The 12,641-nt window shown below is 43.6% G+C and overlaps 1 protein-coding gene and 1 long non-coding RNA gene across 4 annotated transcripts in view; one reads left to right on the forward strand and one right to left on the reverse strand.

Moving 5' to 3' along the window:
* The window catches only part of DPH1 (diphthamide biosynthesis 1), a 1,238,545-nt gene that overhangs the window by 589,555 nt on the left and 636,349 nt on the right, over nucleotides 1-12,641 (forward strand). The gene's annotated exons all lie outside the window — the stretch shown is intronic.
* LOC138285776 (uncharacterized) overlaps nucleotides 1-12,641 on the reverse strand; it is an 86,619-nt gene that overhangs the window by 44,641 nt on the left and 29,337 nt on the right. The window contains exon 2 of the long non-coding RNA XR_011201642.1: nucleotides 5,522-5,624. This is a non-coding gene — a long non-coding RNA (uncharacterized lncRNA). The remainder of the gene's footprint in view (nucleotides 1-5,521; nucleotides 5,625-12,641) is intronic.

Genomic DNA, 12,641 nt, shown 5'->3' on the forward strand with positions numbered 1-12,641 from the left:
ACTGCTTTGATGCCACTGGAAATAGCTGCTGAGATGGATGCTTCTCCCTGAGGCGCTTGCGGCCGGAATCAAAATCTGCAAAAATCTCTTGCTCTAGAACGCCACCCACCCCCTCCCTCTCCACCAGCCTTCAGCCCCCGTAGCATCAGACCTGCCATATACACGTGTCCTCCCTCACAGGGTTGCTGCAAAAGCAAGGTGCAGTGACTGGGTCAGCAGCGAGGCGACTCTTCCCGTCCAGCACTGAGGTGGTGGGCTCATCAGCGTTGTGGCCTTCTCCTGGATCCCTCATCTCGCTGCTGGGGGAGGGGTTCTCCATTTGTGACTCCGCTGCAGGATGGGATGCTTTATGGAGTGGGCTCCCTCATGCGGTCAAGGCTCCCCACCGGAGGGCATCGGAGATTTACTCCAGGGCACGTGCCTTCCCTGAATGATGATGTTGCTGGTCGGTGCCTGACGCCTCAATGAGTGGCCCTGTCTCCTCTTGAGCTCTTCTGACATTGTGGAGCCTCCAGGAGTCCCAATTCCAGGGTTTTGCATGCTCTGGTGAGTGCTGCCTTTCAGCTGACGTGGTGTGGTCCTGCAGAGCCACGCTGAGTGGAAGCCTAGGCACTTGTAGTGTTTGAGCTGCAGGTACACAGCCACGCCAGACCTAGCTGAGGGCTGAGTGTCAGCCTGGACATTTGTAGCCCTTGAGCTGCAGGTACGCAGCCACGCCAAACCTAGCTGAGTGGAAACTTGGACACTTGTGGTCAGTGAGCTGCAGTTACGCAGCCACGCTGAACCTTGCTGATTGGAAACTTGGGCACTTGTCATCGTTGAGCTGTAGTACACAGCCACGCCAAACCTAGCCAAAGGCTGAATGGCAGCCTGGGCATTTGTAGCCATTGAGGTGCAGCTATGCAGCCACGCCAAACCTAGCTGAGTGGAAACTTGGGTACTTGTGATCGTTGAGCTGCAAGTACACAGCCATGCCAAACCTAGCTGAAGGTTGAGTGGAAGCCTGGGCACTTGTAGCCGTTGAGCTGCAGGTACACCTCCACGCCGAACCCAGCTGAGTGGAAACTTCAGCACTTGTGGTCACTGAGCTGCAGGTACGCAGCTACGCTAAACCAAGCTGAGGGCTGAGTGGAAGCCTGGGCACTTGTAGCGATTGAGCTGCAGGTACACAGCCACGCCAGACCTAGCCGAGGGCTGAGTGGAGGCTTAAGCACTTGTGGTCTCTGAGCGGCAGGTGCGCAATGCCTGCTCTATCCTATTTCATCTCTTTCCTGTTAAGCAATCTCTCCCTTCCTCAACTCTTGGTCAACCTCGACTAAAGACGTCCTCATCTGAAGTCCAACAAAGAAGGACTCATTCCTTTGCATCTGCATATAACTCCTGGCAATTTTGCTGAGTGACCGAAACCTCTGCTCCTATGTTCACAGCCTGGCAACTGACGGCAGATGCCTGACCATGGCATCAAAGATTATCTCTGTCTTCAACACTTGCTGTTCAGATCGTTGAAGATCTCACTACGCTGCACCTGTGTGCATCACTGGAAATTGTGCAGCAGTTACCTGACTTTTAACCCATGACACTATCTCTATTCTAAGAATCTTCATCCCAGAAGGTGTCTCTCTTCTCCTACTTCTAACATACCCTCACTAATATTCTTTCTGTTTACTGGAATTCCCGTTTCTAAGTAACCCAAAGCTATCTGAATAAACTATCTGAATAGGCTCTCTGAATAGGCTCTGTGAATAAGCATTCAAAACCAAGATCCCTACCCCTAAACCACAGATGTAACCCATTTTGATCTCAGCTCTCTCTCTTGAAACCCTTTTCCAAATCAGATCACCACATGTGAGAAAATCTTTCAGAACATTTGAAGAAAAACTTTAAATACAAGCATTTGCCTGACGCTCTCTCCATATGCCAATACCAGGGAAAGTGGAAGGAATTCCTTTAAAATGACCTCTTCTCTTTATGCACAACACCAACCTATAGTTCAGCTCGCGACAGAAAAGTCAGTATGTCTCCTCTACTACAGATATTAGCTTCAGCCCTAACCTTAATCGTGTACCCTCCTCCATGTTGATTCCCTTCTTCAATAATGGTAAAATCATGTTCCGTGAAAGTGGCACCACCTGGCCATGGTTAACCGATATTTTTCTACTCATAGTCCTTTCTCTTGTGATTCACAACCCCCTGAATCGGGCTCACAATCTCTGCTATCTCTCTTCCTGCCAGGCCATGTGCCAAATCACTTCCTCTGACTTCCTCACTTTCCGCCCACCCCTTCATTAACACCAGCCCCCTTCCTTCAGTGCTCATATACTTCAATCATTGCATCCCCTCCCTTCTCAGAAGGCCCTAAACATTTGAGGAGTACCCCAACAACTTGTCACCCACACCTCCCCTTTACCCCATGCTCCCATTTCCGCCGATGTTTTACAGCACCCCCCCCCCCAACCTTCCTCCCATTCTATGTGCCACCTGATGGAATCTCCTAATCCTCCCCTCCTGGCCACACCCGCTCCAAATCTCTACCAGCCTCAGTCTGACAGTTCTCCCCAGTGATCTAGCATCAGCTAGCCAGTCTCCCTGTGGCAGCACTCCTTCAATCTACTCTCCCTCCTCTTACTCTCATCCACCTAGTCACCATCCTGCAGCAACTGCCCACTTCCAAAACACTCCACCTTCCCCATATTCCCCCCACCCTTAACATGGGCTCTTACCTTTTACACGACTTCCTTTCCCAACCAACAGCCCTTCTGAACCGCAAGCTTCACACCAGACCTGACACGGAAGTACAGCGCAAGCTTCCTCCTACCCATAAATCACAAATGCCCTCTATCTCAAACCTTCTCTTCTCATTATCTCATCTGACATTGAAAAGCACTGTTTAATACAATCATTTTCTCATTTCACTTTCAAACCACAAATGTTGCTTACAACAGGATCGACAACCTTCTTCTATAATCCCTGGTGATTCAGTATTCCTAGAGACAAATGGGCCTCTAGATCTAACCAACCATATTCCTCCCTCGTGACAGTGGCCTCAGTACTCCCATTAAAAGCTATGGAAAGTCCAAATCAACCCATAGGCAGCCACACAGCAACGATCAAGGCAGGCTACGCACCTCCACCATCATCTTAAATACAGACCCCCTGGACTACTTCCCACAACAAAGAAAAATCATGCAAACCTTATGCAAGTGCCCATTGCTCTCCATGAAAACATATACCCACAATTCCAAATCATCTCTTTCAAGCATGCTTTTTAACCTTTGCTAGGAGCTAAAGACTGGCATGCAATCTCAGATACGATCAGAAGCTTCAACCAGGACATCATGTTTCTCACAGAAACCTGATGTCCACAAATAATATACTGGACCTTCCTCTGCCGCCTCTCTACTCCAGCCTCTTCTGCGACTGAGAACAGAGAGACGTGGCTTTGGTGGGAGGAGAAATTAGCAATCATTCAAAAAGGCACGCTAAAATGCAGACTTTATCCCTCAACTCAGTATCACTCCTTCCAGTGTTTGTCACTCTAAGTCTCCTCCCTCGCTGCTCCCACTCTCAGAGTAATTGTTATATATGGTATGTCATAATATGTTATATTATGCAGAATTGTAGATTGCACTATCACCCAAGAGGGTATCCTGGCCCCCATGGGTGAAATTAGCACATTAATCGAAGGATTAATGGAGTTCATCACAACCCGGTTAATCAGTTCTGACAGTATCATCTTCCTAGGGAACTTCAATCCGTACTTGGTCATCAAGGTCAACAAATGAGTGAACACCTTCTCTTCCTTTCTCTGCTGCAATGATCTCCTGCAACATTGCCACACACTGTAAAGGCTCCCCTCTAGATCTGGTCATATCCAAATTTATTCTCTTGACAGCCAAAGATCACATCCAGGTAGACTGGTTCAGTCACCTTCTAGACCTCTTAGTGTGACCTGTACCTGCTTTAAAACCTCTGGTTAACCAAAGAAGGATTACATTTAGGCCAGGGACTGAAAAAAAACAGTCAAATGCTGAAAGGTCTTTATTCAAGTAAGTTTAAGTGTCATGTCATGCTAACCGGCCAGCGTGACTCATAGCATGAACCGGAAATAAGTGGAATGTTAATGAAATACACAAGTAAGTATAGAGCATATAACATGCAATAAACAGCACATACTCCTTACCAACACCCAGCACATTCCTACAGGGGCACGCAAACCTCATTATAAATGCCCTTGCGAAAAATGCCCACTCTAATCTTGCCTCCATAGACCCTCCCCGCCCCATTTCCAGCATCAACGCCACTACAGGCAAATTTAGCAACTGCGTGGAAACTCTGATGGAAGAATTTACACCTCTAGAGAGCACGTTTTGCAGACCCAAGCCACCTCTGCAATGATTTTCAAAAGACCTTTATGAGCAGGGGATGTTCCTCAGAAAGCTTGAGCAAGAATGCCTCTTCAGCAAGTCTGGCCAGGCTGAGAGCCACAAGAAGATGCTACAAAGTCCACAGCTTCAGATTCAAGTCAGTTCACGTCAGATTACTTAAAGAACAGACCTACATTTCACTTCAAAGTGATTAAGCAGCCAAACAGCCATTCATCTAAGACTACACCCAAGATTCTTTAGACCATGTACAGTGACTTTGTGGAGTTCTTCGACAAAAAATTGAAGGCCGTTGACTTTTCTCTGCCTCCTATCTCAGACAATACAGCAGAATTGCTAAGTGGAAGGATCCTGGTCACTTTTTATCACATTTTCAGAGTCAGGACTGTAGACTGGAACTACAGTGTAGTTATAGACCGGCTTACCTTCTAGCCGATGAAGAGTAGTGAATATTAGGATTTCCAGCTACAATCAAGACAGCTTACAACAAGGAGTTTCTCAAAGCCTGACCCTCTAACCAGCCCTCCTTAACTTCTTTCTTGGAGTATCATGTGAGATTCTTAGGAGGTCTGGACTTCTTTTCCACCTATATTCAGATGATTCCCAGATCTATCTGAAGTTCTTATCCCCGGAAAACAGCCTCCTTCTCGCTAACACTTAGGCAAAAATTGAAACGTGGATGCTAACACACAACCTTAAAACTTAACCCTGTGAAAACAGTTTTCCTTCTAATCTGTTCTAAGAAATTCAAAATACCTGTACAGCAATAGATGAAATCCCTCTCTCCTGTGGCGTGCAAAGGCACCCTTGTTGAGAATTCCATTTTGCTTGGCTTTATCTTCAACAGTTGTTTAAATATTCAGAAACAAATCTCTGCCTTGGCCAAGAGTGCTCGGTTCCAACTAAGGCTTCTCTGGGGATCAGGCAGCTTATTCCAGAACAGGACCTAAAATCAATTGTTCAGGCCTTGGTTCTCTCCAGACTAGACAAAGCAAACTCGCTGCTCTCTAGCAGCCTTTAAGCACATTTAGCTGTTCCCATGGCAGTTCTATATGCAGAAGAACTGCCGATTCTCAAAGTCACAGTGAAAAGAAAATCGTGATGTTATTAAAGAAAAAGAGCCCAGCATTACAGGTTACCTTTTTTATTCACCACTCTGCAGCACTTGAAAGAACAATGGAATGTAGATGGAGATCTTTGAATGAATACACAAAATCCATCTTCCTCCTTTTTGGGGTGCTGCTAATAGAAAAAAAAATGTTAAACCTTCATCCTGCTTGTGGCAAACTGAGAAATCTGAAGAATTATTTATTGATTCTTCGTAAAAACATTTAATGCATGAGTTCTATATATTTTGTCAAAAAATATCCACATTTTTCCTAGAAATGTGTACAGTGCTTGAAATCTATTGACAATTCCTGCTTAGTCACGCTCTCTCAACAAATGATGTTTTACGATACATAGATTTATGCATAAATAAACAAAAATAATCCTACCCAAACTCATAATAGGGAAGGTGGGAGGTATAATGCTAGTGCCATGTATTTTAATGAAATTGTGTTTTTCTTCTCACTCTGGTTTGAAAATCAGCAGAAGCCTGATATATGCTCCAAAGGCTTAAAATAAAACTTTCCTAAAACCCCGGCATTTGACCAGTCAGATGTCAAAATAATTTATCCCTCTCTGAGTTCTGCACAATAAGCCTTAATAGCCTTAGCACTTGTCACAGAACGTGCGTTAAACACAGCCAAACTCACACCCGCCTCTCTCATTACAGCCTTAATCCATCTTGCAGTAGTTGCCTAAGAAACAATACTAAACAGCTTCACACTTGAGGTTACAATTAATCTACTCCTGCTCCTCCGTTCTTCAGAACCATGATCTCATATTCTTTAATACATCACACTACACACAATTCCTGATGATCGTCAAATTTTAGGTAAAAGCTGATCCCGATAGAGCCTTTGACTTTTTGCAAATGTGGAAAAACACAATTGGGTTAGAAAAATCTAATGCTCAACTCTATCTTCCTAGTGGGATCATACAAAGTAAGGTAGTCAGCTTCCATGTTAACTCTCTGAGAGCTATGAATCTATTCTCAGGACAACCTCCAAATAACTAAAAGACTAAGCTAACTTTCCATAAACGTTCATATCTAGACCCAAGCAGCCTCCTTAGACAAATTCCTTTCGTCACCAGCAGATCAAGGGACTGCTACCTACTGAAACACAGTCCAACAGAGAATGGGTGACCTACAGCAGTTTACTGTCCTATAACTCAAACCTGTAACTCAACTCAGCAATAACATTTTCAACCATTATCTTTTCTTTTTTTCAAGGGATTTATGTCTTTTGTGAAGCACCAACATACCCATACATTCCAGGCACCTGTGTATCTCTTGCGGGTTCCTGGGACTCAAATAAATCCACCTTCAATGGACCCCAAATCATCTGAATTTTCCGAAATATCTCCCTTTTTAACCCCCAATCCCTCAAGTTTGTCAGATGACATGAATTCTAGTCCGCCACTCCATTCCCCTTTCATTCAAGTACTACAACCTCAAGCTTATCTTGTGTTGCAGACAGATCTTCCACATCTTTTGCAATCTCTGATAGTTTTCAAAACCTGCTTCCCCTAATATGATTACATGTCGCCAGAGTCATGTTGTACATTTTCAGTAACACCATCCAACCTTGAACTTGCCTTTTCAACCTAAAATTTACAAAGTACCCTGCTGTCATTTTCAAGAAATAAGTATGCTTGTTCTTCTTTTCTATCTTCCCTTTCCCACCTGTCTCCTGATCTAGTAACATTATGACACATCCTAAATAGTTTTCATCCACTTGCAATACAAATCTAGGACTATTCAAAAATTCGTACACCAATTTGATGCCTCTGAGTTTTCCAAACACCTTTTCAACTCCTCTCTTGCATCTTCCAAGAGAATCAACTTCGTCTTACTACAGAATCAACTTTTCTCTATAGCAAGGACCTTTGACAAACCGGATTTTTTTTCGTACAAGCTGCAGGCTCTGTAGGGCAACAGACGCCAGATCAATCAATCAATAATTTATAAAGCGCGCTATGTACCCGTTGGGGTTTCGAGGCGCTAGGGGTAAGGGGGGTGGTGCTGCTATCGTTCGAAGAGCCATGTCTTGAGGAGTCTCCTGAAGGTGGAGAGGTCCTGGGTCTGGCGTAGTGAGGTAGGGAGTACGTTCCAGGTCTTGGCGGCGAGGTAGGAGAAGGATCTGCCGCCAGAGGTCTTGCGCTGGATTCGGGGGACGATGGCGAGGGCAAGGTTGGCAGAGCGTAGTTGACGTGAGGGAACGTAGAAGTTGAGTCTGGTGTTCAGGTAGGTGGGTCCGGTATCGTGTAGAGCCTTGTGTGCGTGGGTGAGGAGTTTAAAGGTGATCCTCTTGTCCACGGGGAGCCAGTGGAGGTCCCTCAGGTGAGGGGAGATGTGACATCGGCGGGGTATGTCGAGGATCAGGCGGGCGGATGCGTTTTGGATGCGTTGGAGTCGTTTGATGTCTTTTGTTGGGATGCCTGTGTAGAGTGCGTTGCCGTAGTCGAGTCTGCTACTGACGAGGGCTTGGGTTACCGTCTTTCTGGTTCCTGTTGGAATCCACTTGAAGATACTGCGTTGACCTGTTTGGACATGGTGAGGGCGGAGTCGAGGATGAAGCCGAGATTTCGTGCGTGGTTGGCTGGGGTGGGAGGAGGGCCTAGGGCCCTCAGCCGAAAGATTGCCCTGTCCTTATTTCTGCCAAACACCTTTCTCATAGATGTCAGTTCTTTGTCTAAAGTGATAAAAGTTGCCACGTATTTTCTTAGGGACTTCACCATTCCTTTGTAAAACAAGAGTCCTTTCACCTCTTAGCTAGATTCTTTCCTGTCCAGATCACCTAACTTTGGGCTAATCCATAGTAATATTGTCTTTCGCCTGTCAGTAATCAGGCTTGCACTCACACTACTCCAGAAAGATGTTGCCCCTTTCTTAGTAATATCAAATCCACTTTCTCGTCCTTGATGTATGCCTCCTCGACCAAATTAAAACTATGGGTGAGTTGACCCAAAGTATCCAAATGTTTATGCTCACATTCCTTGAGGGCACATTTCAAACCTTTCATCGGGTCCCTAACAAGTTTAAGTAAATATATAATCAACTCTAGGTGCTAATTAGGTGTCCTAGATTTTCTTTCATGTGAGTAGATGCGAACACTTCACCTTCATTTACACTCCCCTCGTTCTTTTCCATGGGTCTTTAAAATTAGGAACATGTATATACATTTTCAGATATGTGGTCCAGTGGCCATCCTTATTAGCTACTGGTATACATTATATCTCTTAGATCAAACAGGTTCTGACACAGGATCTTTGTTCTCTATAGGTGCATGTGGTTTCTGAACATCACTCCCTCCAAATGTGTTACTGGAATAATCCTTTGAATTCAAATCCAACACATTTATCCTCATTAGCATCCATATTCAAATCACCCTGCAATAATGGCTGTTGATATTCCCCACCCACACAGGAATATCCTGCCCTCTTTGTGTATTGCACTGGACACCTGTTCTCTGTGAGCCACCAAGGACTCCATATTGATTGAACCCTGAAACTTCAGGAATATTCAAGTATTCTTTTTTTATAGAACACTTCATTCCGGGATCCTTATAAAACCTATCATCATCCTCTGACAGGTACCAAAATACCTCATCACCTTCACCGATCTCCTTTTGTTTTCCAAAATGCTCTTTACTGCATTATGCACAGAATAACATATTTTCTCAGTGATAAGCCTTTAAATTATTTCTTTTTGAATATCACGCTATATGATATTACATGTCACTTTCACACATTTTGCAAATATTATATAATTCCCTGGTGAACCAAAAGGATTAAAATGACAGCAATATTGACACACACACCAAAATCAAAAATAACTTTCAGCTTTAAATTTCAAATTTCTTTTCCACTTCCCTCAAAGAACAAAATCCATATTTACTGTAACCATTCCGTATCTTTATCTTAATTTCAAAATACCACTATTTCCTTTTGATGCGCACTATATAATTGAGAAAACTGTCAACTGGCAGGAATTACAGTACGTGAACAGCTGTGCCCCTCCAATTGTCAAAACAAAGGTGTCTCTGAGCTTTACTTGCTAATGCAATGCCAGCAACCAAGATGGAGTTCTCGCCTTCAAATTGCAACTTGTGTTCTGTCTGTTCAAGAATGCCCTCAGAACCACATGCGAGCAGTGGTCACATGATTAAAGTCAAATAAGAAGAAGTTAATTTGACCCTATTTAGAAAATAAAAACAGCTGCTTATTCGCCTATTGCCAAAAAATCTGTTCTTAATCCTTTTATTTAAATACTGTATAATCTCAAACAGTATTCCAGTCCCAGCAGGATACATAAACCTGTTTACCTAACCTAAGTTCCACAAATTGGGAAACTAATATAATCACTCGCTTTTTAAAATCTAAAATTCTACGATTCTAAAATATAAGCAGAGCAAATGTAGTTCAATTTATCTTCTACAGAGCAGCCAATAGAACCGGAGGATGCTGGAGGACAGAGGGCTTGTATGGGACTGTGGTGTTCTACTTCTTTTATGTGTTAATGCAGGATTCTACATTTCATTGTTCTTTATCAGTGTTGCCAAGAGTGGTGAATAAATGTTAGCCTCCTGTCTTGCCATAAAACCTCCACACACTCCTGCTAACCCTCCAATGGCTTCCAGTTGAGGTTAGAGTTCAATTTAAAACTGTCTGCATCACACACAAAGGCCTAACTTGGCCCACTTGCTGAAACGGAAAATTGAAAATCTCATGCACACAACGGGGTTTGAGAAATGTAGAATCCTTCCTCCCAGAGCCTTCCACCTGTCAAACAAGAACACTGCATGAACCTTTCGTTCTCTGACAGCGCATGAATCTGCAACTCCCTTCCTCCAACCCTCCAGAACTCTAGATCCTTCCTTCTTTTTGAAAGACACAATGGCTAAGTCTATGATGTTCGATCCATTTGGGAATTATCTTGTTTGATTTTTATCTCTTTATTTTTTTATTGCAAATGGATGATCAGAATGGTTTTGTAAAGCACTCTGATGCCCTTGTACCATGTTCGCAATATAGAAAATCACCGAGATAAATGCATATCCTGCTCCTCCCACCCTTGCAGGATCTCTTCATGTGCTTACTCCTAATTATAGCAGTGAGGCAGAATGGTGTTGGACCACTTCTGTTCAAAGCAACCTAATGCATGCACAACTTTTATCTATAGCTCTCATGATATACATTGAAAGATAAGCGTATTACTTTTGCTTAACGCTCTGTGTTATTTGTAATAGATTGTTAATTATTTTAAGATGTACTTAAAAGTTTAATCGCATTGTTCTGTTCAGGAGCTCCACTTAAACCCGCCACCCACACTGATGCTCATGAACACAGTAATGTACTTTCATTACTAAGCTGTGTTGTCAAGTGCATTGACTCCCACACAGCGTAAACCGATAAATGCATCTCTCATAAGACTGCTCACTTTAACGTGCATCGGGCACAAAGTGGGGGGGTCGATTTCTGGCTTTAAGGTCACAGATCAACATTCGATGGACCGGAAACAAGGAGCCGGACACCACACTCAAGGATTTTTATCTTAACAGAACTTATCTGACTCTCAAAAGGAAAGGATTAACATGATATACCAGTTGAATATAGAAGGTTCCCAGGTGCTCATGCAGGGAAGCGGAGGTTTTCCACATGGTCTGTAAGTCTCCCAATGCAGTATGTTTCTGAAAGGTCATGGATCATCTCTCTGAAGCGCTATGCAGAACCAACTTATCAACGCTTGAAGAATGCTTCCTGGGCTTTTCCCACATCCGAAACATCAGAATGGACAATAAGTTCTGAGTCTTATTTATCCACCAACCAAGCTGGGCAATTGCCTTTTATAGAATGGCACAATGCTCCCTCAAATATATATATACCAGTCTGCCCCAACTGATATAAGCTAATAAACAGTTTCTCAAACATGGGCAAAAATGTCTTTGTTTTATTTACAAGTTTTGTAAAAAAAAAAAAAATACTTGCCCATTGTATTTTTTGTCATTCCTTGTTAGGACAGGCAGAGTGGAATTGCTAGAAACAAGAGGGAACACTAAGCAAAATTCAATTTGATGACATCATGAGAGAATAATGATAACCAAAACAGTGCAAGATGAATGAAAATGTAATTGCACTGCAGAAGTGATTAACTTTTGAAACGTGTGTTGGCCAAGACATTTTTGACAAAGCATCTAATTGAAACAAAGAAATTAGCAGAAATGAGTGCCCCTCACCCACTGGTTTGAGAAACCTCTTAATTAGCCAAATTAGTGAAGAGGGCAACAACAATGGTGTGGAAAACGCTCAAGGCATTGCTGAGTCTTGATCGATCCTCTTGACATTGCAGAGTCCAGTTAGCTGTTCTCCAAGTCTGATCTTCTTGACTACATTGAGTCCAGTTTGCTCTGCTCCCAGTCCAATCCTCTTGACTAGGCCAAGTCGGAGCACACTACTGGCAGTCTGATCTTCTTAACTATGGTGGGTCCAGTTTGCCCTGCTCCAAGTCTGATCTTCTTGACTATGTCAAGTCTAGTTTGCTCTGCTTTTGACTCAATCTTCCTGGCCCAGTCTGACTGGGTGGATTTTGGTTTGCATAGATCTTGGTCCAATTCTCTTGGTGCTTATGGTCCAGTCTGCATTGCTGCTGGCATGGTATTCTTGACTATGCCAAGTTTAGTTTCTACTGCTTCTGGCCTTGAATGCTTTCGATATGTTGAGTTCTGTTTTTGTAGTTCCCATTACCAACTTCCTATGGCCTTTCCTGGCCCTATCGGTCCAGGCCCTGTGCCTCATGCATCTGTTGTCATGGTACTCCTGTTGCTCCATTTCTAAAGACGGTCTTCCACTGAGATTTTTTTTTTTAATGTTCTTGTGGCTCCACCTCCAGAATTCTTCCTCAGACAGCTTTGAAAGTAATGTTGCTTTTGTTTCTTCTGAAAATGAGATTAGGATTTAGCAGCCCTTCTTACTGTCTGCTGTAGCCTCTCCAGTGGACTCATTTATCAGACCAGCCCCATCTGCCGAACTAAAAAGGACCTGCTGTCCAACCTTCCTTCTCGTGGCAGGATGTAGTCTCTATATGGATCTCCTGCCCGAGAATTGCAGTGAAATGTACTTTGACAGGGCACGAGATTGGGGCTTGAAATTATT

The sequence above is a fragment of the Pleurodeles waltl genome, chromosome 3_1 (genome assembly GCF_031143425.1).
Source record: "Pleurodeles waltl isolate 20211129_DDA chromosome 3_1, aPleWal1.hap1.20221129, whole genome shotgun sequence".
NCBI classification, from domain to species: domain Eukaryota; kingdom Metazoa; phylum Chordata; class Amphibia; order Caudata; family Salamandridae; genus Pleurodeles; species Pleurodeles waltl.